This window comes from Camelus ferus, chromosome 3 (genome assembly GCF_009834535.1).
Source record: "Camelus ferus isolate YT-003-E chromosome 3, BCGSAC_Cfer_1.0, whole genome shotgun sequence".
Lineage (NCBI taxonomy): Eukaryota > Metazoa > Chordata > Mammalia > Artiodactyla > Camelidae > Camelus > Camelus ferus.
Window position 1 is genome coordinate 35,337,940 of NC_045698.1, and position 24,605 is coordinate 35,362,544.

A 24,605-nucleotide genomic window follows, 5' to 3' on the forward strand; every position below is an offset into this window, starting at 1 on the left:
ACATGGAAGAAAGGAGTTATACATAAGAAGCACCATCTGCTGCATCAAGTAACTTAATGTTTGGAAACTGAATCATCCCCAAATTCTGATTAAAATAGAGTACAGAAAATGGAATAAATAACTCAGCAGCCCAAAATTTAAATAAAATTTGGGCAGTTATTTATTCTGTCTCAGCTTCCTCATCTGTAAAATGAGGAAAATACATACCCTACCTATTATAGAGAATTGGTATGGGTGTCAAATGAGGTGTTATTAATAAAGTTTGCCTGAATAAATGGATGTTATTACAGTACTAATATTGCAAACATTTATTTAGCTCCATATGTCTTGCATCCTGCTATATTCAAGAAATACAAGCTAGTAAGACAAAGGTCTCTACCAATAAGGAGATCACCATCTGGTGGCAAAGACAAATCCATAAACTATGCTAAACAACTAATTAGGGTACAATGTAATAAATGTTATAGTAAAGCTGTGTATGAGATACTATGGAAATATCACACTGGAAGCTTAATATGGGATTTAGGAACCAATTATTTGGCATGAGCGTCTGGTCACCAACCACTTGCTCAGGACTTTCAGTTAGCTCCCACATCTCTTGCTCAGATTTTCCTTGTGTAGACTAGATTGGCTGCATGAAGTTTGAAGCTCTACTGTTTGAGATAATTAATGCTTAGGATTGTTATGTCATCTCGATAAACTGACCTCTTTATCATTGGCCATCTTTATCCCCAGTAATGTTCTTTGCTACTTTGATATAGTCACTCTAAAACTTTCTGTGGATTTAGATTAGCATGGTATATCTTTTTTCATCATTTCACTTTTAACCAATTTATGTCCTTATGTTTAAAGTAAATTTTTTTTGTGAGCAGCATGTAGTAGTTCCTGCTTGTTAATTCAATCTGGCAATCTTATCTTTTAAATGGAGTGTTTAGACCATTTATAGTTAATCTGATGGTTGATATAGCTGAGTTTAAATCTACCATCATGCTATTTGTTTTCTCTTTGTCCCATCTATTCTTTGTTCTTTTTTTCCTCTTTTTCTACCTTTTTAATATTGAATATTTTTAGTAATTTAATTTTATCTCATTTGTTGGCTTATAGATATAATTCTTTGCTATAGTTACTCTAGGGCTTTTAAATAATTACTTCAAGTGATATTATACACATTCACATTTAATAAGAACCTAATAAAATTAGACTTCTGTTCCTCCCCTTCTAGCCCTTGTGCTGTGGTGGTTATGCATTTTATTTCTATACATGTTATACATTGTCATTATTTTTGCTTTAAAAGGCAGATTATCTTATAAAGAAAACTAAATAATAAAATAGTTTTTTATATTTATCCATGTAGCATTCACTTCTGGTGCTCCTCATTCCTTTATATAGATCTCGGTTTCTATCTGGTATCATAAGAACTTCATTTTAAACTTATTGTAGTGTAGGTCTGGAGGTGATGAATTCTTTCAGCTTTTGTATACCTGAAAAAAGTTTCTATTTTGCCTTCATTTTGAAAGATATTTTCACTAGCTAAAAAAATCATAAGTTGATAGTATTTTTTTTCTTAGTACTCTAAAGATGTTGTTTCAAATAGTATGGAGATGCCTCAGAAAACTAAAATAGAATTACTGTATTTTCCAGCGATTCCATTCCTGGGTATATGTCTGAAGAAAATGAAAACACTAATTCAAAAAGATACATGCACCCCAATATTCATAGAAGCATTATTTACAATAACCAAGATATGGAAGCAACCTAAAAGTCCATCAACAGATGAGTGGATAAAGATGTTTTTTATATATATAATGGAATACTACTCAACCTTAAAAAAGAAAGAAATTTTGCTATTTGAAACAACATGGATTAACTTGGAGGGTATTATGCTTAGTGAAATAAGTCAGAGAAAGTCAAATACTATTTGTTATCACTTATAGGTGGAACATAAAAAATAAAACAAACTGTAGAGAATGTAACAAAACAGACACATACTGACAGATATAAAGAACTAACTAGTAGTTACCAGTGGGAAGAGGGAAGGGGGAGAGGCAAGATAAGGGTAAGGGATTAAGAGGTACAAACTATGCATAAAATAAATAAGCTACAAGGATATATTGTACAGCACATTGAATATAGCCAATATTTTATAATAGCTATAAATGTAGTATAATCTTTAAAAATTGTGAATCACTATGTTGTACACCTGAAGCTTAAATAATATTATAAATAAACTATACCTCAACAAAAAGATGGGGGAAAAAAAAGATGATGTTCCACTGTCTTCTAGTTCACATTATTTCCAAAGAGAAAACTTATCCTTATCTTTGCTCCTTTGTAACATGTCTTTTTCTCTGGCTGCTTTTATGATTTTGTTATCAGTGGATTTAAGCAATTTGATTATGGTGTGCCTAAATATAGATTTCTTCATGTTTCATGTGCTTGAGGTTTGCTGAGATTTCTAAAAATATAGTTTATAGTTTTTATTAAATTTGGAGAAGTATTGGCTATTATTTCTTCAAATAGTTTTTCAGCCTCACCACAACTCATTTGGAGACTTTAACTATAGATGTATGGTTGTTTGAATTTGTCCAACAGTTCAATAATTCTGTTCATTTTGCTCAGTCATATTTCCTGTCTCCTCTTCTTTTTCCTGCTCTCTCTTCAAGTCCATCAATCATCTGCACTGTCAATTCTATTAATCCCATTGTATATTTTTTGTCTAAGGCATTATAATTTTCATCTCTAGATTTTCAATTTGGTTCATTTTATTTTATTTTTAACTTTTTTTTATTGAGTTACAGTCATTTTACAATGTTGTGCCAAATTCCAGTGTAGGGCACAATTTTTATACATGAACATACATATATTCATTGTCACATTTTTTTTTCTCTGTGAGCTACCACAAGATCTTGTATATGTTTCCCTGTGCTATACAGTCTAATCTTGTTTATCTATTCTACATTTTGAAATCCCAGTCTGTCCTTTCCCACCTCCCACCCCCTTGGCAACCACAATTTGTATTCTATGTCTATGAGTCTGTTTCTGTTTTGTATTTATGTTTTTTTTTTTTTTTTTTTTAGATTCCACATATGAGCAATCTCATATGGTATTTTTCTTTCTCTTTCTGGCTTACTTCAATTAGAATGACATTCTCCAGGAACATCCATGTTGCTGCAAATGGCATTATGTTGTTGGTTTTTATGGCTGAATAGTATTCCATTGTATAAATATACCACATCTTCTTTATCCAGTCAATTTGTGTCATTTTAAATATCTCCTATGTCTCTACTTAACATGTTGAATTTTTTTTCCAGCTTCTTGAACTTCAAATTACAATCATAATAACTGTTTTAATATCCTTGTTGATTAGATCTATTACCTGCAACAGTTCTGGATCAGTTTTGTTGATCGATTTTTCTCCTCATTATAGGTAATATTTTCCTATTTCTTTGAATGTCTGATAATTTTTTATTGAATGCCACATGCTGTGAATTTTACCACATTGACATATTTTTTATTCCTGTAAATGTTATTGAGCTTTGTTCTAGATGCAATTAAGTTATTTGGAAATGATTTAGTCCTTCAGGTCTTACTTTTAAGTTTTGCTGGGCTTGACCGGAGCTGCCTTTAGCCTAGCATCAATTTTTCCCTGCTGAGGCAAAATTCTCATAGTTCTCTAAATTCAACTTGAATTATGAGCTTTTCCATTAGAGCTGTCGGGAAATGGCACTTTTCTCAGGCCCATGTGAAGTCTGACAACTATTCCCTCTAATCCTTTCAGGTAGTTCTTTTCCTGGTCTTGGGGAGTTTCCTCAATATATGCACTGATTGATACTCAACTGAAAAGGGGGGCCCACACTTGTTTTCCGTCTTTCAGTGTTCATTGTCCTTCACTCCCTGATGTCCAATGCCTTGAGCACTATTGTTTCATATATTTTATTCAGATTTTTTCAACTGTCGCAGTAGGAGGGTAAATCTTGTTGCTGTTACCCTGCATTGATCAGAAACGTATGTCTTTGTAGAATAGATTATAGTCCCTTCAATACAGATAGTCATGGTGCCAAACCTTGTCATGGATCAGGAGACAGAAGACTTGACTTTATTATACTGACCAAAGAACAGAGAATATCAAAGGCAAAGGAAGTTAATCCTCCTTCTCATCCTCTAAGCTTGTCCTACTGAGCAGCTGAAGGCCATCAACGAGTCTGAAAGAACAGCTGGTATTATAATTTCCTAAAAGTTCTGAATTAGTGTTGTGTAGTGTTGTTAAGAATTATCATTCTAGTTTTGGGAGGAGACCCAGGAACAACTGGTGTTCGTTTGTGCCTTAAGAAGTACACATAGGAAAAAGTCTTAGATAGGAATATGTTCCAGAGATAGTCTCTCCAGCACTGCATGGACAGGGATGAAGCCCCATTAGCCAACTAAATCAGACTAAGCTGCTTCTAAAACTCCATTCTATTTTAATCTTCCCATCTTAAACGCAGGGACAAGGTCTACCAACTTTCTTAACCACAGTGTCTTTTGCTTTTCCACTTCTTGTTTAATAAACACTTTGCAAATTACAGCTTCAGTATGAAAAGTATTTTAAGCAAATTGGGTGGAACAATGTGTAGTTTCAGAATGTTATTAATCATGTAGGAGTGGGCTAGGTAGAACATTAAGAAATCAGCAATGTGCTTTCACAAATACTCCTCAATAAAATCACAGTCCCTATCCCAGGAACTTGATATCTTTCTTCTTTTGTATATGTTGATACTTGAAATAATCTCTAAAGCCTCTTTAAGCTCCAACGTTCTATTTTTCTCAGACATTTGTTAGTCTAATCAATTTATGAGGAACTGAAATATAACGGGGTAAAACTTAAGAGTGTCTCAGTAATAGAAAGAACACTGGATTTAAGAAACAGAAAATCTTTTTGAGAAAAGAATCTATATATCTGACTGTGTAACCCTGAGGGATAAAATCATTCAACCTCTCTAGGTTTTATTACTACTTCTGTTTTTTGGGTACATGAATCTCAGTCCAGATACATCTACGATATGAGAGTAAATTAAATAAACATGAAAGCACTTTTGAAGCATAAAGTACAATTGCTCAAGGCCACAAAAGAAACTACTAAAAGAACTAAAAATAAAAAAAAAAAAAAATATATATATATATATATGTATATATATATCTCAAGGATACTAAACACCAAAACATCCAAACAACATTAACATTCTAACTCAGTTGTTTTTATGATTGCACATGTGAAAAATAATTTAAGGGTAATAAACTGAGAGATGATGTGCCATATTGTTTGGCCTGTGGTATGATGTTCAGTGATGTCCCTGTGGTCAAATGTGTACCAAGGGGCAGACAATTACAGTGACATAATGGCTGTGATGTCATGATGTGATACTGTTCATGACATAATAATTCTTCATCATTTATATGCTGGGCTGATTATAAAGTATTAAATTGCTACTGTCTAACTCTACATCATGTGATGAAACCTTTTGTGTGTGATTATTATTCAGTTTCTGAACAATCTAGGTGAATGATCTTCAAGAAACCCTGTCTTCTGACTTTGTCAGTCCACCCTCTGCCCTCACTTTCCTTGTGACTAAAAAATTCGAAGTAGAAACTTTCATTTTCAACTAGAAATAGATCATGAAACACATTTTGCATACACTTTTCTCCACTCCCATCCTCCTGACCAGAGTAAATTGGTTGGAAATAAAGGACATACAAAAAATCTCGTGGAGTTGTAATGATTGGTCTAAAGAGAAAAAAAGTGAAAACCACCAATGTTTGGATGGCCTCCTCTTCACCCTGTTGGTGAGGGAGGAATTCTACCCTAGGCTTATGGGATGGCAGGACACAACACCCAACACTGTCAGATGAGATTGATGGCAGCCTATTGTCCAGGGAAGGAAGACACTGCACCAGAGTGAGACAGGAGCTGTACTTGGGAACAGAGTGAACAAGCAGGGCTTGGGGGTGGAGGGTGAGGGCGGAGCTTTGTAGTAACAAGAGGATCAACTGACTCCTGGTTTCTGCAAGAGGATGTAATTGGCTGTTTGAATAATTCTGCACACTGACAGGGAACTGAAGCCTGCTACTCGGGTAAGCAGACACTGTGCCTCATCCCTGGGATAAGGAGGGTTGTTTGGCTAAGAGACCCTATCTGAGGGAGCAGAGTGGGGAGGGGGACGCAGTTAGGCCACTCCAGGCCCTCCCAGTTTTAGATGGCAAGGCAGCACATAATATTAATTTTAGATTTTACACCACAATAGAGATTATATAAACACACTCACCAATGTGAACAAAGAGGCTCATCTATAACTTGCTGGCCATTCAGTAATCCATCACCTCTTATCCCTGCTCATAAGTCAAACAAAAGTCCTTTCATAACTGGAGATAAAATTAGGAATGCTGGAAGCATTGTTGGGGCTGTTCCCAGCCTTGCTCCCTTGTTTAGAAAACTGTAGGAAGACCAGGGGCCCTCCTTGATGGCCTGCAGCCTGTGCTTGCGCTCTCTCCGGGAGAGGGTCCTTGTGACTGTTCAGACATGTGATGTGATTCCCTGGGAGCAAACTGGGGCTGGCCCAGCTCCACTTACTGAAACAAAGGAACGGAGTCAATTGGCCTTGTCAGCTGCTGTAGCTTTAACTTAGAAAAATAGAAGTCATCACACTTAATGAAAATACAAAGTCTACAGTTAAATAAGGCATTTGCAGCTATTTATGGAAAAGAATTTTAGCAGAATGTATTAAAAATAGTTATAATTAGAGATACGCATAATAAGATACATGATACGCTAAATTATCTAAAATTAGCATTGTAATATCTGTGGTATTTGCATACTCAGTTTAAAACAATGTAATTAATTCAATATATTTTTCCTGTGCACAAAAGCAGAGATATTGTCTTTTTTTTTAAGTTTGAAATGTTAAATGATGACATTTCAAATATAGACCAAGTACAGAAAATATTAACAGATACTCATGTACCGACCTCCCGTATTAACAGATGTTAGCATTCTGCTTTATTAGCTTCAGAATCAATTTTCTCTCTTTTCAAAAAAGAAAATATTGAGTACAGATAGAGTAACCCCAACCCATCCTCTGCCTCTCTCCCCAGAGGTAACTGTTACCCTGAAGTTGGTATATTACTTTTCATGTACATGTATTTAAACTTTTATTATATTATATAGATGTAAACATTAAATAATACATACCATTCTTTTGTATGCTTTAAATATTTATATATTAGAAATCTTATGGTACATTTCTTCTTGTAACTTGCTTTTCTTACAATGTTTTGAGATTTATTCATGTTGTTATATGTAGACCTAGTTTGTCTATTTTAACTTTTATAGGATTTCATTGTAGGATTAAACCAGTTTATTTACTCACCAGCCTACCATGATACTGTGATTTATAATACAAAAGTATATATTTGGTTTTCATCCTTGTTTCTGGCACAGAACTCCTAGAACACTTGGAATTTCCTAAACACTGAAAGCATAAAGGTATCTTTTGTAATGTTAATGAGGCAACTTTTGGAAAGCACCTCAGGCTGGGTGCTGGTTGCCAGGAGAACCAACCTGGTGATTAGAGGATTGGCACTTTCAGTCCCACCTCCTGATCTCTGGGGACCAGAGAGGGGCTGGAGGTTGAATCAGTCCCCCAATGGCCAGTGATTTAATCAACCGTGCCTTTGTGATGAAGCCTCCATAAAAACCCAAAAGGAGGGGTTTCAGAGAGCTTCTGGGTTGGTGAACACAGGAGGTGTGGGGGAGAGTGGTGCTCAGAGAGCACGGGAGCTCCACCCCTTTCTCCATGCCTCGCCCTATGTATCTCTTCCATCTGGCTGTTCCTGAATTATATCTTGTGATAATAAATCAGTGACCTAGTAAGTAAAACTTTTCTCTGGGTTCTGTGGGCCACTCTAGCAAATTAATCAGACCCAGAGAAGGGATGTGGGAACCTCCAGTCTATAGCTGGTTGGTCATGAGCACAGGTGATAACCTGAACTTGTGACTGATGTGTGTGTTGGGGGGTTCTGCACTCCCCCACTGAGTCTCCCAGTTATTTCGGTCATGAGTTGCTAGGGTGTGTCACCTGTTCTGCTTCATAGCCCACTCACGGGTATCTGTGTTGGCTCCTCCTCGTGCCTGTTTCCCTCAAAGCACAGGAGCTGTTATCTCAGGGGACCCTGACCCCGGTGGTAGTGATGTTTCCCTACCTAGAGTCCTGTTTCTTAGATCTACTGTTCTCTAAACTGCAACACTGAAGAGGGAACAACCCCTCAGTCCAGCACTTGTCATGCCTGAACCTCACAGGAATGACAGAGCCTCTTCAAAACCAGACTGTTTGGCTTATCTTTGTAGCCCCTCTCTCTAACAGGGCCAGGCTGGGGAGCAGCCAACAGCTCTCACACCATCCTCTTCACTGTCTGCTGTTTCCTCTCCCATTATCCCAGGCCACTCCCAGCATCCCTGCAGACAACTTCCTCCTGGCAGCCCCATTCTCCACAAAAATAAACTCATGCAAATATACTTCTGAGACAGCCAGCCCCACAAAACCTGACAGGTCTATATTTCTCTTTAGGTTCAGCAAAGATCCCTGCCCACTGATGCAAAACACACCACGTCACACCACACTGTATCTTCAGTCTTTAACTTCTTCCTTTCTGCTGTCTCCTTCCCTCTGTACTCCCACATGTTCAAATCTCTCCCATCCTGAACTAAACAAAGACCTTAATAGACCCACCTTGCCTCTAGCTACTCTTCTCTTTCTCATCCTTCACAGCCCACTTCTTTCTTTTAACCTAGTATTAAGATTTTGTTATTGTTCTAGACATATCAGCATTATTTAAAAATTTACAGTGAACATATATTAAATTTATAACAAACAAAACTAGACTCTGTTATGGATTGAATTGTGTCCCCCTCCCCAAAATGTTTGAATCCTAATCCCTAGTGCTTTAGAGTGTGATCTTATTTGGAGATAGGGTCTTTACAGAGGTAATCAAGTTGAAATGATGTTGTTAGGGTAAGCTCTAATCCAGTATAACTATTGACTTTATAAAAAGAGGAAATTTGGACACAGACATATACACAGAGAAATGCCATGTGATGCTGAAGGCAGAGATTGGGGTGATGCAGCAGAAGTCAAGCAACACCAAAGATTGCTGACGAACCATTAGGAGTTGGGGGGGAAGCAAAGACCAAATCTCTCCCTCAGCCCTCACAAGGAACCAATCCTGTGGACTGACACCCTGATCTCAGACTTCCAGCCTCCGGAACTGTGAAGCAATAGGTTTCTGTTGTTTAAGCCACTCAGTTGTGGTTCCCTGTTATGGCAGCCCTAAGACACTAATGCATCTCCATTACCAAATTTGGATGGAGTCCTCCACCTGTCTCTCTCCACGACCTCACCTCCCTCTCACTCATCAGCTCACTGACTTCTATGCCCTCTATTCTGCTGTAACTTTCTCACCAAAACCACCAACAACCTTCTTGTTGCTATTTCCAACTGGACATTCTTCAGCTCTTTCCCAGTCTCTCTGCAACATTTTAGGTTGTTTATCTCTTCTTTCTTCCTAAAACATGATCATCTTCTTCTGGTTTTCATGGCACTGCACTCCTGAATTTTTCTCCTACTTCTCTGTTTTTTTATTAGTACCTTTAGAATTTCTCCTTTTACTTATTCCTTCAATGGAAAAGTTCCTCAGAGTTTTATCTAAAGTCTGTCTTATTTTATCATGTCATTGTCTCTCCCTGAGTCTGGTTAGTGTCTAAGTCCAGAGGTTTTAGTCTTAACCAGATTTAGGTTCAAACGTGGTGTGCTTCCACCAGGAGACACGTAGAATCTGGTTCCTTCTCTTTTTATAGCGTTAGTCATTATGGAGGAGTATGACCTAGACTCAGTATTTAATTAGAGGTTTGCAAGATGGTAATATTCTGTCACTCTTTTTTTTTTTAGCTGAAATAATCCTATAAAGAGAAACTTTATCAACTATTTGGTTACCTGAGGAATAATTAATACAGAAAAGGCAAATTAAATGTTTGATTTTTTTACTTTACAGTTTTCAGAATAATGAGTTGGTTCCCTTATTATTATTATTATTGGCACCTAAAAAGGTGACAAATGTGGGGTTTTTTTTTCCATTATGAACACATAGATTTAGACATATTTGATGTGTTTTAAAAAGTTTCAGATACTCTTATGGATGCTCAAATTATTCCCTCTTTTGTCAGTGGGGACCCTTCAGGGTGGCTCCTGGATCCTTTTTTCGTGGCCCCAGAGGTCTTTGCTTGCTTTCTGAGATGAAAAAACGTTGCAGGCTCCTCTTGGAGATTTTCTGTCCTATACTTGGTTTCAGTCATTTCTCCAAAGAGCCCTCACATTTTCTTTCCCAGAAACATATTACTTTCACAAAAAAAAAAAAAGTTCCTAAGAAGGACACATTCTTTTAGGAGTAAAGAGCTGGCTAGAAGAAAGGAAAACAGAGAACTTAACTAATTTTCTACGCTTGTTAAGGCTTAAGGGAAATGAATTTTGGAATGGAGAGAAGAAATAATATTTAAATGTAAAAAGTTACAGCAGTTTGGCTTTCCTTGTGCCTTATTCAGTTATATACTACTCTTTCAACTTCTCTTGTTTCATAACTGTCTTAACTACGTGAGCTAGAATTGCCAATTGTACCCTGACACACGTTTTCCTCAATAATGGAATACTAGCCTATTGGAATAATGTTTTATAGCTAGGTATGGTGAGGAGACTAACTTCTGAGTAGATAAAGCAGAAATGAAGAGTGTGATTCTCAGAAGTTTTCTTAAAGAGAGGAAATAAACTCTCTTTTGTCTGTTCTTTTTTTGCATTGCCTGGAAAGCAGACACAGTGGCTGGCACTTCAGTAGCCATTTCAGGCCATGAGATGATAATAATGTGTTGAAGATGGCAGAGCAACAAAATGGAAGAATCTTGGTTCCTTGATACTGTAGAAATTTTTTTCTGCAAAGGACCAGATGGTAAATATTTTCAGCTTTGCAAGCCATACGGTCTCTCTAACAAGTAGTCAACAATGCCATATTAGAGTGAATATAGCCATAGATAATACGTAATGCCTGAATTCCAGTATGTTTTAATATAAGTTCCAATAAACCTTTATTTATGGATACTGAAATTGAATCTCTTATAGTTTTCATGGCACAAAATCATATGCTTTTTTTGGAAAATGGTTTCGTCAACCATTTAAAAATACAAAAATGATTCTTAGCTTATGGGCTTTGTAAAAACAGGCAGTGGGCCAGCTTTGGTGGAGATATGGTTTGCCAACCCCTCCTATTGCACTCTGCAGTCCCAGATTGCTTATCTGTAGGCTTTGTTTACAGGAGAGGGACTTTTATGTTGTTTCTGGGAGATGGAGTTTGTTGTGACTGCTCCACCTGCCCACATCCCATAGCAGTCCTGCTGCAGCTCCGCGGAGGCCCCCCTCTTCACGACCTGGCCTGACATTGCATCTTTGCTTGGCTTGCTCTTCCTTCCTGTCCTGTTTCCCCTGCTTTTTACTGGACGTGCTGTGGGAGCACTTTCTTTATAATCACTTGTATAGGGACCTGTGTCAGTGTCTGTTTCTGGCAACTCCAACCTAGTCGGTAGTAATAGTCCTTGCTCAAGGAGCCCCTTCTTCAGGCTTTACTCGAACAGAAGTAGCAGCCTGTTCCTTATACAAATAAAATCCCAGTGTTCCAGGCATACTCTTTCACCGTGTAGCGTAACGGCTGACAGTAGGGGCTCTGGAGTCAGCTCGCTTGCAGTAAAATCCTACTTAGCCTCTCTGTACCTCAAGATTCCTCATCTGTAAAATGGAGGTAATTAGTAACATACTGTTCAGCACACAATAAGTACTCCAAAAATGTTAATTACTAATGCCAATATCAATAGGTTGTTCAAGGCACTTGGACACACTACTACTACTTGTGAATCCAACACAGAATTTTTTTTATAAATAATAGAGAAACAGTGCTCTCTGCTTTGTTGGAATCTGAAGAACCAACCCATAAAGTTTTCTTTGTAGGTAATATTTGAAGATCAAGACTTCTAATTACAGTATAAATATAAAGTAAGGGGCACATCCTGCTCTAAAACTTCAGCAATAAGTTAGACAAACGGCTGTGCTCTGAAACCAGTCATACCTGGGCTAAAATCTCAACTCAGCCACTCACTGGTTCACTAGAGATGTTATTGATTTACCCAACAAGATCACCACTACTTACCTCCTAAGACTATTGTATAGATTAAACAAAACTGTGCAGATAAAGCACTTAGCTACTCCCTCTAACTTTGTATGTATCAGGCACTGTGCTATTATTAGCCAGAGCATGATATCACAGAAAGAAGTGGAGGGATTCCAAACATCACTTGGGTACCTTCACCCTTAGGACAAATGTGGCAATGGTGCCAATTCCCAGAAGACCTTGGTGGGATAATCACCTGGTTCTTTCCTTGGCCACAGAGTTCAACCTTCTTGGGTCACTTTGCTCGAAACCAACCCCCACCACAAACAATAGGGAAAATGACCGGCTCCCCTCTGCTGAAAGTAGGGAAAACACAAGTCCTGTGACATACTCTACTATGGTTGCTCTCTGCACGTCTCCATTTCAATTTCAGCACCAGCTACTCAATGCTTTGTAGGTGTCATTTCACAGCAGGTTTTAAGCACCAGGATTTGTGCATCTCGTCTGGGGGCAATCCTAGGGAAGCCTTTGCTTATAATATCACAGAGCTCCGTTCTGGAGCACAGCCTGTCAGAGCTCAAAGGGAAAACAAATCCCTTCTGTATGGACCATGAAAGCTTCATCAAGGATCCTTTTTGCTCTGCTTGGGGAGGGAAGAGAATGAAAAAAGAGGAAACCACATGCTCCAAGGGATTCAATCAATATTTGCAGGCTGTCTGACTCACCGACTCAGTCTGACCAAATCAGAACTCCCGTATTTAAGTATTTAATAAATGATCAATAGTAGGATTGTATTTCCATGAGCCAGAGAGTTCTAATTTAGCGGGACAGATTTTTTTTTTTTTAATTCAAACTCTTTTTTTTTTTTTTTTTTTGCCACATTCAGCAATTGCTATCAGATGCTGAATGTCTGTGGTCACACACTCAGCTTCCTGTTTATAAACGCGCTCTGTTTTCAGTGAGTCAGCGGTTTCTTGGTTCTGCACAGAGGTATAACTGGCCACATCAGGCCAAGGAGGCTGAACAAGCTTTGTGAATGGCCCAGTGTGCGCAGGCCTCAGGCTTTGAGTGAACAAGGTACTCGCACCGTATGTGGCTGGCAAGTTGAAAAAATTCTGCCCAGTGAGTTTGGTGGTTTCTCCTCTGGTTTTGAGCTGAGCTGTTGTTAAAGAGAACCAATGCTGGACGCTAGTTAAAGTGGAAAGGACAAGTTTTCATCAGTAATATACTGTTGTCATAGGGAAAAAAATCCAGGATGAACTGAACTGAACTTCAATTTGTACAGGGGAGACTGGGTCGGGGAGTGAGGGGTTGGGGAGGGAGGGAGGCGAGGTGGGGGCTCAACAGAATCAGGGAAATGAAAGATTACAAAGAACTGATTGGTGTAAATGCGATTAGCCCGGCCATGTCTGCTAGCTGACTGTTATCCAAGTTAGAATTCTGTCTTCCCACGGAGACTGTGGCCGTATCCTTCCCAATCATTACATTTCAAGAGTGGCTTTCAGGTCCTTAAGAAAGACGATCCTGAGTTGTAGGAGATACATGTAGACTTTAAGGGGACAGAAGAAGTGTTCACAACTGCAAGCACTTTTTAATAAATGTTCTAAGAAAGGGCGATCAGGGGCCTATCTTTAGGTGCTGGCCTGAATGAACAGCAAATTATTGAGTTTTCTCAGGCAGGCACTTTAAGGGCAGCAAGGGTCATGTGGCCTTGAGCTGTTAGAAATTATGTTAGTGTCTGTTCAAGTCTTTCAGGACAAGGCTGAAGCTTAGTTGAGAAGAGGGCTTGAAGGAGGCTGCCCAGAGTTGGTCACAGAGAGAATCTGTCACCGTGAAGCAGGCCAAGACTGTCTTTAGTGCTTTACTACTTACTCTGCTGCCACTACTTCCCCACCTAAAACCAAGCCACCTGTCACCTTCAGTGGCCTTCTAGCTACTCCAAATGCATGATCTCCTAAAGAGCATGGACTCTGGACTTTTCCCCTCTCCCTTCCCTCTGTGGCCACGGCCTGTGCTGCTCTGTCAGCTGTGGATGTGGCTTTTATTCCTCTCCCTTTACCCCCACCTGGCAAGCCGACTGCAGGCCTCCTTCAGAATTTCATTTATTCTCTATCTCTTCCCTGGCAAATCCTTCCCCAATCTCCAGGAGCTGGGTTAGGCATTACTACAATTTATCGCACTGCATTTTAGTGCCTATTTAAGCATCAGTTTCCTTCACCATACTGTAAGCCACGGAGGACAGGGCCTGGGTTCAATTCACCCTTTTTCCCACCAGCATGTAGCAACAGTAGGTGCTTCATAACTGCTTACTGAGCAAGTGAATGGATAGTACTTGTCCTCCGATATCTCCCACCCCTCTACCTCCCATCCTACCCCGACCATGAAGAGCACTGGAGAGCTCTCTTGGAAAGTACCTCCTGGGATCAGGGTCTTTGGCTCTACACCCAGTAGAACCAAGGACCTTAGCAATGGAAGTCAGCTCGTTATAACTCTCAGTTTTTTGTGTCCCTAACTGGTTTTGCAGAGGCAACACTATTCTGAGGTTTGCTCTGTTGTTTTAAAATTAAAATTTGATTTATTAAGGTTTCAGATTTTAAAGCCTGGTTCTGCTTTTATCTTTTAAATGCAATTGGTGAATAAAGTTCGCTGGTCTTACAAATATTATTCAGGCAATTGCTTTTTAGGAGATCTTTGTTTAGTATTTGGTTCCATTTATAAGTTAAACACATTCAAATATTTCAAATGACTTTATATTTTAATATGTTTATTTCCACTTAAGGAGCTTTCCACTTTATTTCCACTTCAATTTTCTGACTTCTCAAGAGAAATGTATTAGATTTATAAGAATAACTTAAGCTTATGTATGGTGGACCTAAGTTGTCTTAATTATTTAACTACTACTATACAGAACAGTAAGATTTTTACTTAAAAATAGTAAGTTAAAGTCAATTAGTGAATTATAAATTTCAGATTGGAGTTATAAGGCTGACCTTTTATTCTAATAAGCTCAGGTCTCCTGACTAGCATAAGTATATTGAATATAAAATATTTTCATATACCTTAATTTAAAATATCAGTATTATTGCTTGAAGTCCTTAAACATATGTGATTCTAACTCTTCCCAGTTCTACTAAGAAAACTACTATATCACCCCACACAGAATTTAAGGCGGACCTTCTCAACTTGCTTGTGGTTGCATTAGACCAAATCAGGGCCCAGATACCTGGCCAGGGGCATGAGACCCCGGTGGGATATATCTTCTCCTACTTGTAGTTGCTATGTAGTAGACATCACAACTTTAAGAAGGTGACCTCTACCCTCTAAGGTCAAGTTATATATTTCCAAATTCTTCAGTCTGCTCAAAGAAATTGAGACCCACACTCAGGATTTTCACTTGATTAAGGTCCCTTGAGAAGGACATTTATGTATCTTAAGAAGCAAAGAAAAGTAAACTCCAAGGAGGAATTTGCATTCTTTCATATCCACAAGTTCTCCAGGCCCTGAGATTATAAAAATGCTCTCAGGTTGAATTTTGCACAGCCTTCATGGCTTCTCCGATTAATCAGTCAGTCCTTGCAGGGCCATTCAGCTGGCACACAGTGAGATGAAGTTTCTCTCTGTTCATGCTGGTCTCTACTGGGAATCACCACGGACCAAACAGCCCTGACCTGGGGCCTCTGCTAGGCTGTTCTGTCCAGGAGACTTCGTGTGAATTAATAAAAGATGCCTCTTCTTCCATGCGGAAGCTGACCCCACAAAGGGCTCTAACCTGGAGAGTGGGCAGAAGGAAGGAATTTCAGCCTCATTTACCTCTGGTTCCAGGCACTTTGGGCAGACAAATGGCACAATTGTCTCTGGCAGCCATACTCTGCCCCTCTGAGTCCAGAACTGAAGATCAGGCCCACAGGCAGTTGGATACCCCTGCATAGAAGGGTAGGCAGGAAGAGTGATGGACAATCCTGAGTTAACTGTTTACCCAAACAGCTGTTTACCGAAACTGAAAAAAATCCAGATCTACCAATTTACCTTGACTGGACAAGAAAAACATTTCTTCTACAGAACAGGAGTCCAGGCTCAATATCCAGGTTCAATTACAGGAAAATAGTCATCTTTGCACACTTACCCTGAAGGAGGACATCTAGGTCACATTCCTCACCATGCCTGGGCCTCAGTTTCCATGTGGGATGTTCTCTAGACAGTTGCTTCTCACATGTTGTTGTGCATGTAACCACCTAGGAACCTGTCAAAATGTAGTTCCTTTTCAGTGGGGAGGGATCAGAATCTGGGATTCTGCATTTCTAACAAGCTCCCAGTTGTTGCTAAGGCTGCCAGGCCTTGAACTACACCTTGAATAGCAGAGGAATAGGGACAATTTTAAGGCTGTTATTTTACAGTTATAAATTATCTGGTGAGAACAATCACCTAATTGCCTTATGCTGAGGACCAGCCCTACAAAGCTAGAGATGGCTTTTTAGTTAAACTCTACATCTAAGAGTCCCAAAGCAGAAATGTTTAGATATTTTTGAGGACTAGTCCTCCTCTCCATTCTTCATTGGCATCCCATTCTCCCCAACCCTAATCCTACCTTTCTGTAAATAAATCATTTCATGATATCTGTGGCAAAGAGAAAAAAATGACAGTGTTTCCAGAACCAAAGCCGAATGCATGAGGGAACTTTAAGAAAAATGTTTTGAGGAGAGTAAAAATATGTTTTTTGATAAACTTTTAAAAAGTGATTATGGAGGATGGGGAAGGGGCACTGGTGAGTATTTTAGAGAAAACTGGGTAGATGATGAAACATCTTAATGACACATGATATTAAACATTGAGACCATATATCCTGTTAACCAATTCAAAAAATATGTTTTGACCCAAAGTATTTGAAGTAGAGATTGTCTCAGAAAGTCCATGACAAAAGGTCCTTGCAATGTTAGTTTTATAGAAGTTGTCACTCCACTTCTCCAGGGGTGAGGAGTGGATACGTGCTGTACTGTATACAGGCTCACACACACACACGTACATTCACAATCTATGCTGTACACACACATGGTTTTTAAACTGGCCGAGAACAAAAAAGATTGACCAAGGAATGCTCTCTACTAGAAGCTTCATTTCCCTCCTCACAAAATTATTGTCTCTCTTTAGCTGTCCCTGACCACCCCAAGTGGCCCCATGTTCTGTGATCCACCCCCAGCTCCCTTCAGTAAACCTCACTTTGGTTGTTGTTCCCTGACAGACTGAGAGGGCCAGCTCCAATGCACAGTCCTGCCAGCTGCCCTCCACTGCAGGGAAAGGCCAGCAGTGGAGCTGTACTTCTCCGCCTGCTTTGGGTTTCATGGGCCTCTGGGCTAGGCCTTGGTATTAGGGCTCCCACGCATGGCGTGCCTTGTGGGGACAAACCTATCCCCAAGATCTGAGTTGCCTCTGGTCAATGCCAAGACAGATCCGAATGTAAGTCACCCACTCCTTGGCAGTATGAACCCTTATGTAATGATTACTAACACATCCACCTTGTTTTATCAGCACCTCAATAATAAAATGGGGTCTGACACATGGGGTTGAATGACCTGGCCCATATCGCAGAGAGCAGCAGCCCTTAGTCTTTGATTGTGGTTGTTTAGTGTTTTTCTTTGATTCCTGCCTACAAGTTGGGAAGAAAGAATCTCCTGGGTTCAGAGACCCTTTTGTCCCAAAGGTGACAACTGTACCACAATAAAATGTTAAGATATATAGGACTTCAGCCCTCCATTTTTGGAAGTGATGTGCACAGTGGTTGCTGTAGAGGTGGGGTAGGGAGAGGGTGAATAGGTTTCAACTGGACACTGTTCATCCTGGGATTCAGACAGGCCTAGACTTATCCAGAGGACTTGGACAAAACTGCAGAGAATATCTGGTATATTTTCTTCCCTTTTCCTTTTGCATGAGTGACAAGGACACTTGGGGGTGACATGTTACTTGGCTTAACTGCAATATATCAGGGTCAAGGGTGGGAAAGCACAGAAGAGTTGTTGTTACTCAGGTTGTCCCATGAGACTAACATCCTGTGAACTCAGATCTGTCTCCTATGGAGAAGAGCCCTGGAGCTCAGATGCCTGTAGACTCACGTGGGCAGCACTGCTTTTACAATGTGAGTAGGATGCTAGGAGCCTTGTGTTAGTATTTATGAAATATTTGGTACCAAATACGTGCACCCAGATCTTGGCACATGGGAGGTGCCCAATTAAATATTGTCTTTTATTATCATTATTTTTTTCAGTCCTCACAGTCACCCTATGAGGTAGATATATTATTCTCCTTTTACAGATGGTAGCAAGAGGTTAGGCAATGTTCCCAATGATATGGTTGGTGTGTACAGGAAAAGATGCTACTCTCTGTGCTCCTATCCACCGAGGGGGAGTCAGTGGAACTGATAGCACCCTGAACAGTAAACTTTGTTCATCAACAGCATCGAAGACATCAGAAAGGCTGAAATTTAGGTATGTGGTCACACCTAGCCCCAAGCAAGGCTATGAAATACTGTCTTTATTTGGAGTAGTCTGGGGTCCAACAACAAATCCAGGGGAAATGGAAAAGAGAAAATGGATGATGGGGTGAACAACCATCTTATCATACAAACCGAACCAGGATCTTGCCCTTCCTAAGTGCAAGGCTGATGCTTCTGTCCTGTGATCTGTTCCAAGAAAGTAACTTTGAGTTTCTCTATCTGAAGCAAAAGTTCAGCAGCTGGAGATCAACAAGAGAATGATTCTTGAAAGAGTAACCAAGAAGAGTTATGTTGGCCTCAAGAAATTTACTTATATTGCTTAAATATTCTTACTTTCAATCTTTCCTTTGCAAAAAGTTTAAAATTGATTCTAGAGTTACAACACAAAATGAAATGGCAGATTATATTTTATAGTAAATTAAATGAAAACTAATCTCATATCCTGGATCTTACTTTTTCTTTTAATCTCCTTATTTTTCAAGCAAACTATGAGAAATGGATTGTGTAATTTTGCAGGACTTATTTATCTGTTAAAGAAGTGAATCATTGTTAAACCAGGAAATTCTTGCAAAACTACAGTATTTAAAGGAAGAACATATTACACAAGTGTTTGAAAAATGGGTATGAAAATATTTCCATTGGAAAGGTAAAATTGTGGGAAACATTTTTGAGATTTTGAAAGATTTGAGTAAACATTCAAATAAACATGTGTTTGCCATGGTCTCTTTCCTTCCCAAGTGAGAATTCTTCCATCTCTTACTCTAGGTTCCTGTTGTCCTGGAATGTTTTGCCCAAAATGAGTGTGACATCTGTTTTCTGCTGAGTCAAATGAAATAGGAGATTCTTTCATAAGTCTTCCTTAGGGCCTAGAGGCATTGGCATTCACAAATGGGAATAACTGCCCTTGAGTTATTCCTTCTTTGAGATGTGTGCCATATAGCTGTCCCTCCTATGGTTGTCACCTACTAACTTCCTGGTTCACTCCCTGGTTTCATTGACATCTTTAGCACCCAGATCATTGTCCTTTAACCACCAACTGTGTCTTCATCCTTCTGGTGATGTCACTTTATGGTGATGTCGGTGACCACATGGACAACTCACCCCTTATCTTGTCTTCTATTTCCTGGACCTCCTTAAATACAGTGGCTGTCAATTTTGCTCCACTTAACCCACCTGATCCCACCACACACTGTGGCTTTTGTCGTCTCTTGGAACTTCTCTAGCTCTGAAATCTTAACTTACCATCTCACCCTCAGACAGAACTTCTTATATTTTCAGTTGTCTCCTCTCTTCACTCCCTCACCACCTGAACTTCAGCCTCATGCAGATCACTAGTCCTTTGATCTGTCTGATTTTCTTCCAGTCTGTTAGCACCTTCCTGGCCTCATTCTTACACTGTCTAGTCTGAATTCATCCAACACACTCTTACCCACACTCCAAAGCCCTTGAACCTTTGTCCCCTGTCTAGAAAAATCTAAACAAGGTCACAGTCCTCCCATGTGAGATGAGATGGGAGGAGAGTAGAAGGAGGATAAATGTGTAAAAGAAATATATCAGGATGACTAATTTGGAAACTATAGAATTTGTTCCTCTGAGGTATTGTTCGCTGCCTCTATTGGGTGTTAACACAGGAATGAAATGAATACAAGGCAAAGTGCCCAGGAAGACTCTATAGGTCATATTTGGGCAACTCAAGGAGAGTGTAATAAAGGGACTATTTTCCAACATGTGGGCAGAATACAGGGAAACCACAAGTGATAGTGCAGTGCCCTTGGCTGGCCACAGAGAGAAATTCTTACCATTCTTAGGCCTAAAGGGGCCAGAGGAGGAAGTCCAACCAAAGCCCCAGATACAAAGCTGTGTGAAGAGGGTCCTAGCAAGGTGGATGGCCCCCAGGAACCCTGCAGGAAAGAAGCTGGGAATAAACATCTTGACCTCACTCTCCTCCCTCTCTCCCTCCCTCTTTGCTCAGACTCTGCATCAGCTGAGCTAACCAGAAGTCAGTGGGTGAGGGAGCCTCTTGATGAAGCCCATACAGGTCAGCCTCCCTGGGCACAGAGCAGGGAGAAGGGAGACATGTGGAGAGCACACATGAAGGGACAAAATGCAAGTTTTCTGTAGTTACCACAAGTCCCCCTCTCCCTCCTCATTCAGATAATATTCATGGGAACTCAATATTACATTGTTAATCATCACTAGGCAGTATAGTAGAGTAGATCCTAATAGCTGATACTCATTAAGGACTTACATGGGTCATATACTTGAGGAAGCATGTTCATAAATAATTTATAAATCTTGGCAACAACTCTATGAAGTAGGTACAATTATTAATTTCCAGGCGTTTATTCACAATAAAGAATAAAAGCTAAAAGGATAAAAGATAAATAATTTGCCCAAAGTCACTTCTGAGATAAGTTAGACTAAGAAAAAATAAAAACCCCCAAAACAAAAAATAAAACAAACAAAAAAACCTCAGTAGAGTGCCTTAGCACATAGTAAATGCTAGAAAAAATTCAGCCATTATTATTAATATACATCTATTCTCTTAATAAACCTCATCACAACAATTCTGTGAGGGAAGTATTGTCATGGTCATTTTCAAATGAAGAAAACAAAGCCCTGAGAAGGCACATCACCTGCCCCATCAAGTGTTCTAACAGCAGCCAGGCTTTTTGTGCTACATCACAGCTTTTGTTCATTGTTCATGCTGCCCATCTGTGAGGCGAAGCTCATGGTCACTTTTCCAAGCTAGTCATTTTCCCATATTGACAGGCCAGCATTCCTGTTACATTTCATTTATTCTCCCTGGAGTTACTCCCAAATTTTGAATGATTTTTCAGGGATAGGAAAAAAGGTTGTTAGCCACAGAAGGCTGTTGATATTTCCTTAATTTTAATCCTAATAGTGACTTAAATCTTCAACATTTGGAAGATTTTTGGAGGGCCTAAACTTTACTCTTTATTTTACTGGGAAAAGGTCAAATATGCTCTCTTATCTCCAGTCATAGCAGAGTTGAAATAACCTTCTCCCCTTGGAGCATTTTAACCATGGCCAACCCTCCACCACCAAGCTTCTACTTTCTGGGGTGAAATAAGATAATGCACAATGTTCACCCAGGCCTATGAAACTTTTCATCTGCTGGCGTCCAGGACCTCTTGACTTAAAATGCATCGAATTCCTGCTTGGTGAGCAAGTTAAACCCAGCTGGGATGATTTGTTAACTCTCAGCTAGCCAGAAGAGAACCAGTGCCCAGTCTGAATTCACACCAGGAGCATTCTGCTTCCGTATTGTACAGCAAGCCTGCTGGACTGTGTGGAAATGAGTCTGATATATTCTGAAATCTGTCATCTTGGATAAGGTATTTACTTTTTCTGGGTCTCAATTTCACTCGTTCATTCACTTGTTCATGGGACTTTTTGACACCTACTTAGTTGATAATTGTACAAAGCAAAGTCAGAACCAAATATAGTCTTTGAGCACAGCTGTAGAATAAGAATGTTGAACTAGATGATGACAGAGGTTGCTTCCACATCTATTGAAATGTGGGAAATTCCATGAGTGGGATAGGTTGGTAGGGTTTTTTTCTCATTCTATCACACAAACTCCCTTGGATCTGGGAGTGGTGGTGGGGAAACAGCAGTGATTAGTTTGGGCAAGTTCTCATCTGCCCCCAGTGGTCTCTTTGGGCTTTGAAACTTGTTCCTACTTTACCTTCCATCCTTTCCTTTCCTTGTTTGCTAAACACCTCCACAGCAAAGCCCCTCTCCTTGACAAAGCAAAGGTTAAAATGCAGCTGACCCAAAGCAGTTTGAAGGAAGAAGCAAACCCCAGCTCCTTGTTCCTTGGATGGCTCGTCCATCTAAACTGAGATACTTCATATCAGATCAGTTTTTATTAAAGTGTTAACATATTTCTCAAGGGATTTCTCAAGGGACACAATGTGTCAGCAGGACATCTGAAATTGGGTGCAGAATTAAAGAGTTCTGCGTGCAACTGCATCTGCTTCAAATTATGTTCTGTAAAAGACAAAAATACAGCCCTGTGAATCTAAAAATACTTCTTAGTTGTTAGCCAAAAATGTATTTATTCTTGGATTCATAAAAATGCAGACCATGTGAAATATGTGGGGGGCATGCACTCTCATAAAAAAAATTGACCAAAGAAAGAGAAGAAAAAGTTAAAATAAACTTTGAAAATCCTTTATTAAAAGGAAAAAGAAGGTGGTAAGGCTTTGAGGTGTGACTGGAAAGAAGTGGGAAGACCTTGCCATCAGGGAAAATGAACACTTCAGAGAACCAGGTTGCCCCTACACCTCAGTGCCTCCCCAGGAAGGCCCTGAGCAGCTGTGGGCCAGGGTCCCCACTCTCACCACTTTGGGGGAGACTAGTAAAGCCAGAGTCAAGGACCCATAACAACCCCAAATCTCAGCATTGTGGTCAGTGCAGTGCTTCTCAAAGCACCTAGGATTTGGAACCAGTATTTATTTTTCATGAATCCATAGTGAATCAATATTTTTAAAAAATACAGTAAGAATAAATTACTTAAAAATTAAATTAAAAAGACAATTGAAATGAGTCCCCACTTTTATTACTATATTCAACAAAAATAAAATTATATTTCAAAATTATAAAAAAATTACTATAAAAAGTTTCTAAACATGCACTTTCCATATTGTACTTATTTCAGTGTAACAACACCTGGGCACCACACTTTGAATGGCACTGGTACATCAGAGTATGGGTCTGACAGATTTTCAGCCCAGCTCCACCATGTGCTAATAGTATACTGTTTGGTGTTTCTTGACCATTCTGAGCCTCTGATATCTCATTTGCCAAATGGGATAATACCTTTTCATGAGGACAAGGAAGGACAGCTATAACATACCTGGAGTAGGGGTTCAATAAATGCTACCAGGACTTAACATTTCCATTACCATCTATGTTAGCTTTTTATTGCTGCTATAATAAATTACCATAAATTTAGTAGCTTAACACAAATGTATTCTCTTACAGTTGTAGAGGTCAGAAGTCTAAAATGGGTTTCTCTGAACTAAGATCAAGATGTCTGTAGGGCTATGTTCCTCCTGCAGGCTCTGGATGCTAGAAGTCCAAAATCAAAATGTCAACAGGGTCATACTCCCTCTGAAGGCCCCAACAGGAGGCTTCTTCCTTGCCCCTTCCTAGCTTTTGGTATTGCCAGCAATCCATGGCACTCCTTGGCTTGGCCATCTTCTCCCTGTGTCTTCACATTGTCTTCCCCTCTGTACATTTCTGTGCCCAGATTTCCTCTTACAAGGACATACTGGATTTGAGCCCACCCTAATGACCTTATTCAGAAGTATTAGAGGTTAACACGTCAACATGCAGATTTAGGAGGACACAGTTCTGCCCAAAACAGACACAATCCATAAAATCTTTTACATCATTAAGCATCAGTACTCAGCTTTCTATATTAACCACTTTCTATATTAAGTGGTTAAGCTATCCTTCAATGGTATCTTGTGAAGTATTTTGTATGTTAAGTTTAAGTGGCCTGAACACTGTCCTTCAGAGTTATCACCTTAGTGGACCCCAGAAGCACCCCAAATAGCCATATCATTCACATCCAATTCAACAGACAAGGAAGAAGCCCAAGAGTTGATTATGTAGACTGGGAGAAGATAAGCATTATTCATGGACACTAACCGTATCATACACAAGGAGGCAAGAGTCTCCTTTATCCCACATGATCTTTAAACCACCCAGGGAGGTTCTCAGGTCGTTTGGACAGTGATGTTATTATTCCCACCTGTCAGATGAGAAAACTCAGAGCGTGACTTGCCCAAGGCCACATTGGGTCCAGCCTTCCACTACTCACTAGTAAAGCCTGGTGCTTTTTCCCCCACAAAAA

General features: G+C 39.5%; 1 protein-coding gene across 1 annotated transcript in view; it reads left to right on the forward strand.

Moving 5' to 3' along the window:
- Positions 1-24,605, forward strand: part of SNX18 (sorting nexin 18) — a 233,651-nt gene that overhangs the window by 162,111 nt on the left and 46,935 nt on the right. The gene's annotated exons all lie outside the window — the stretch shown is intronic.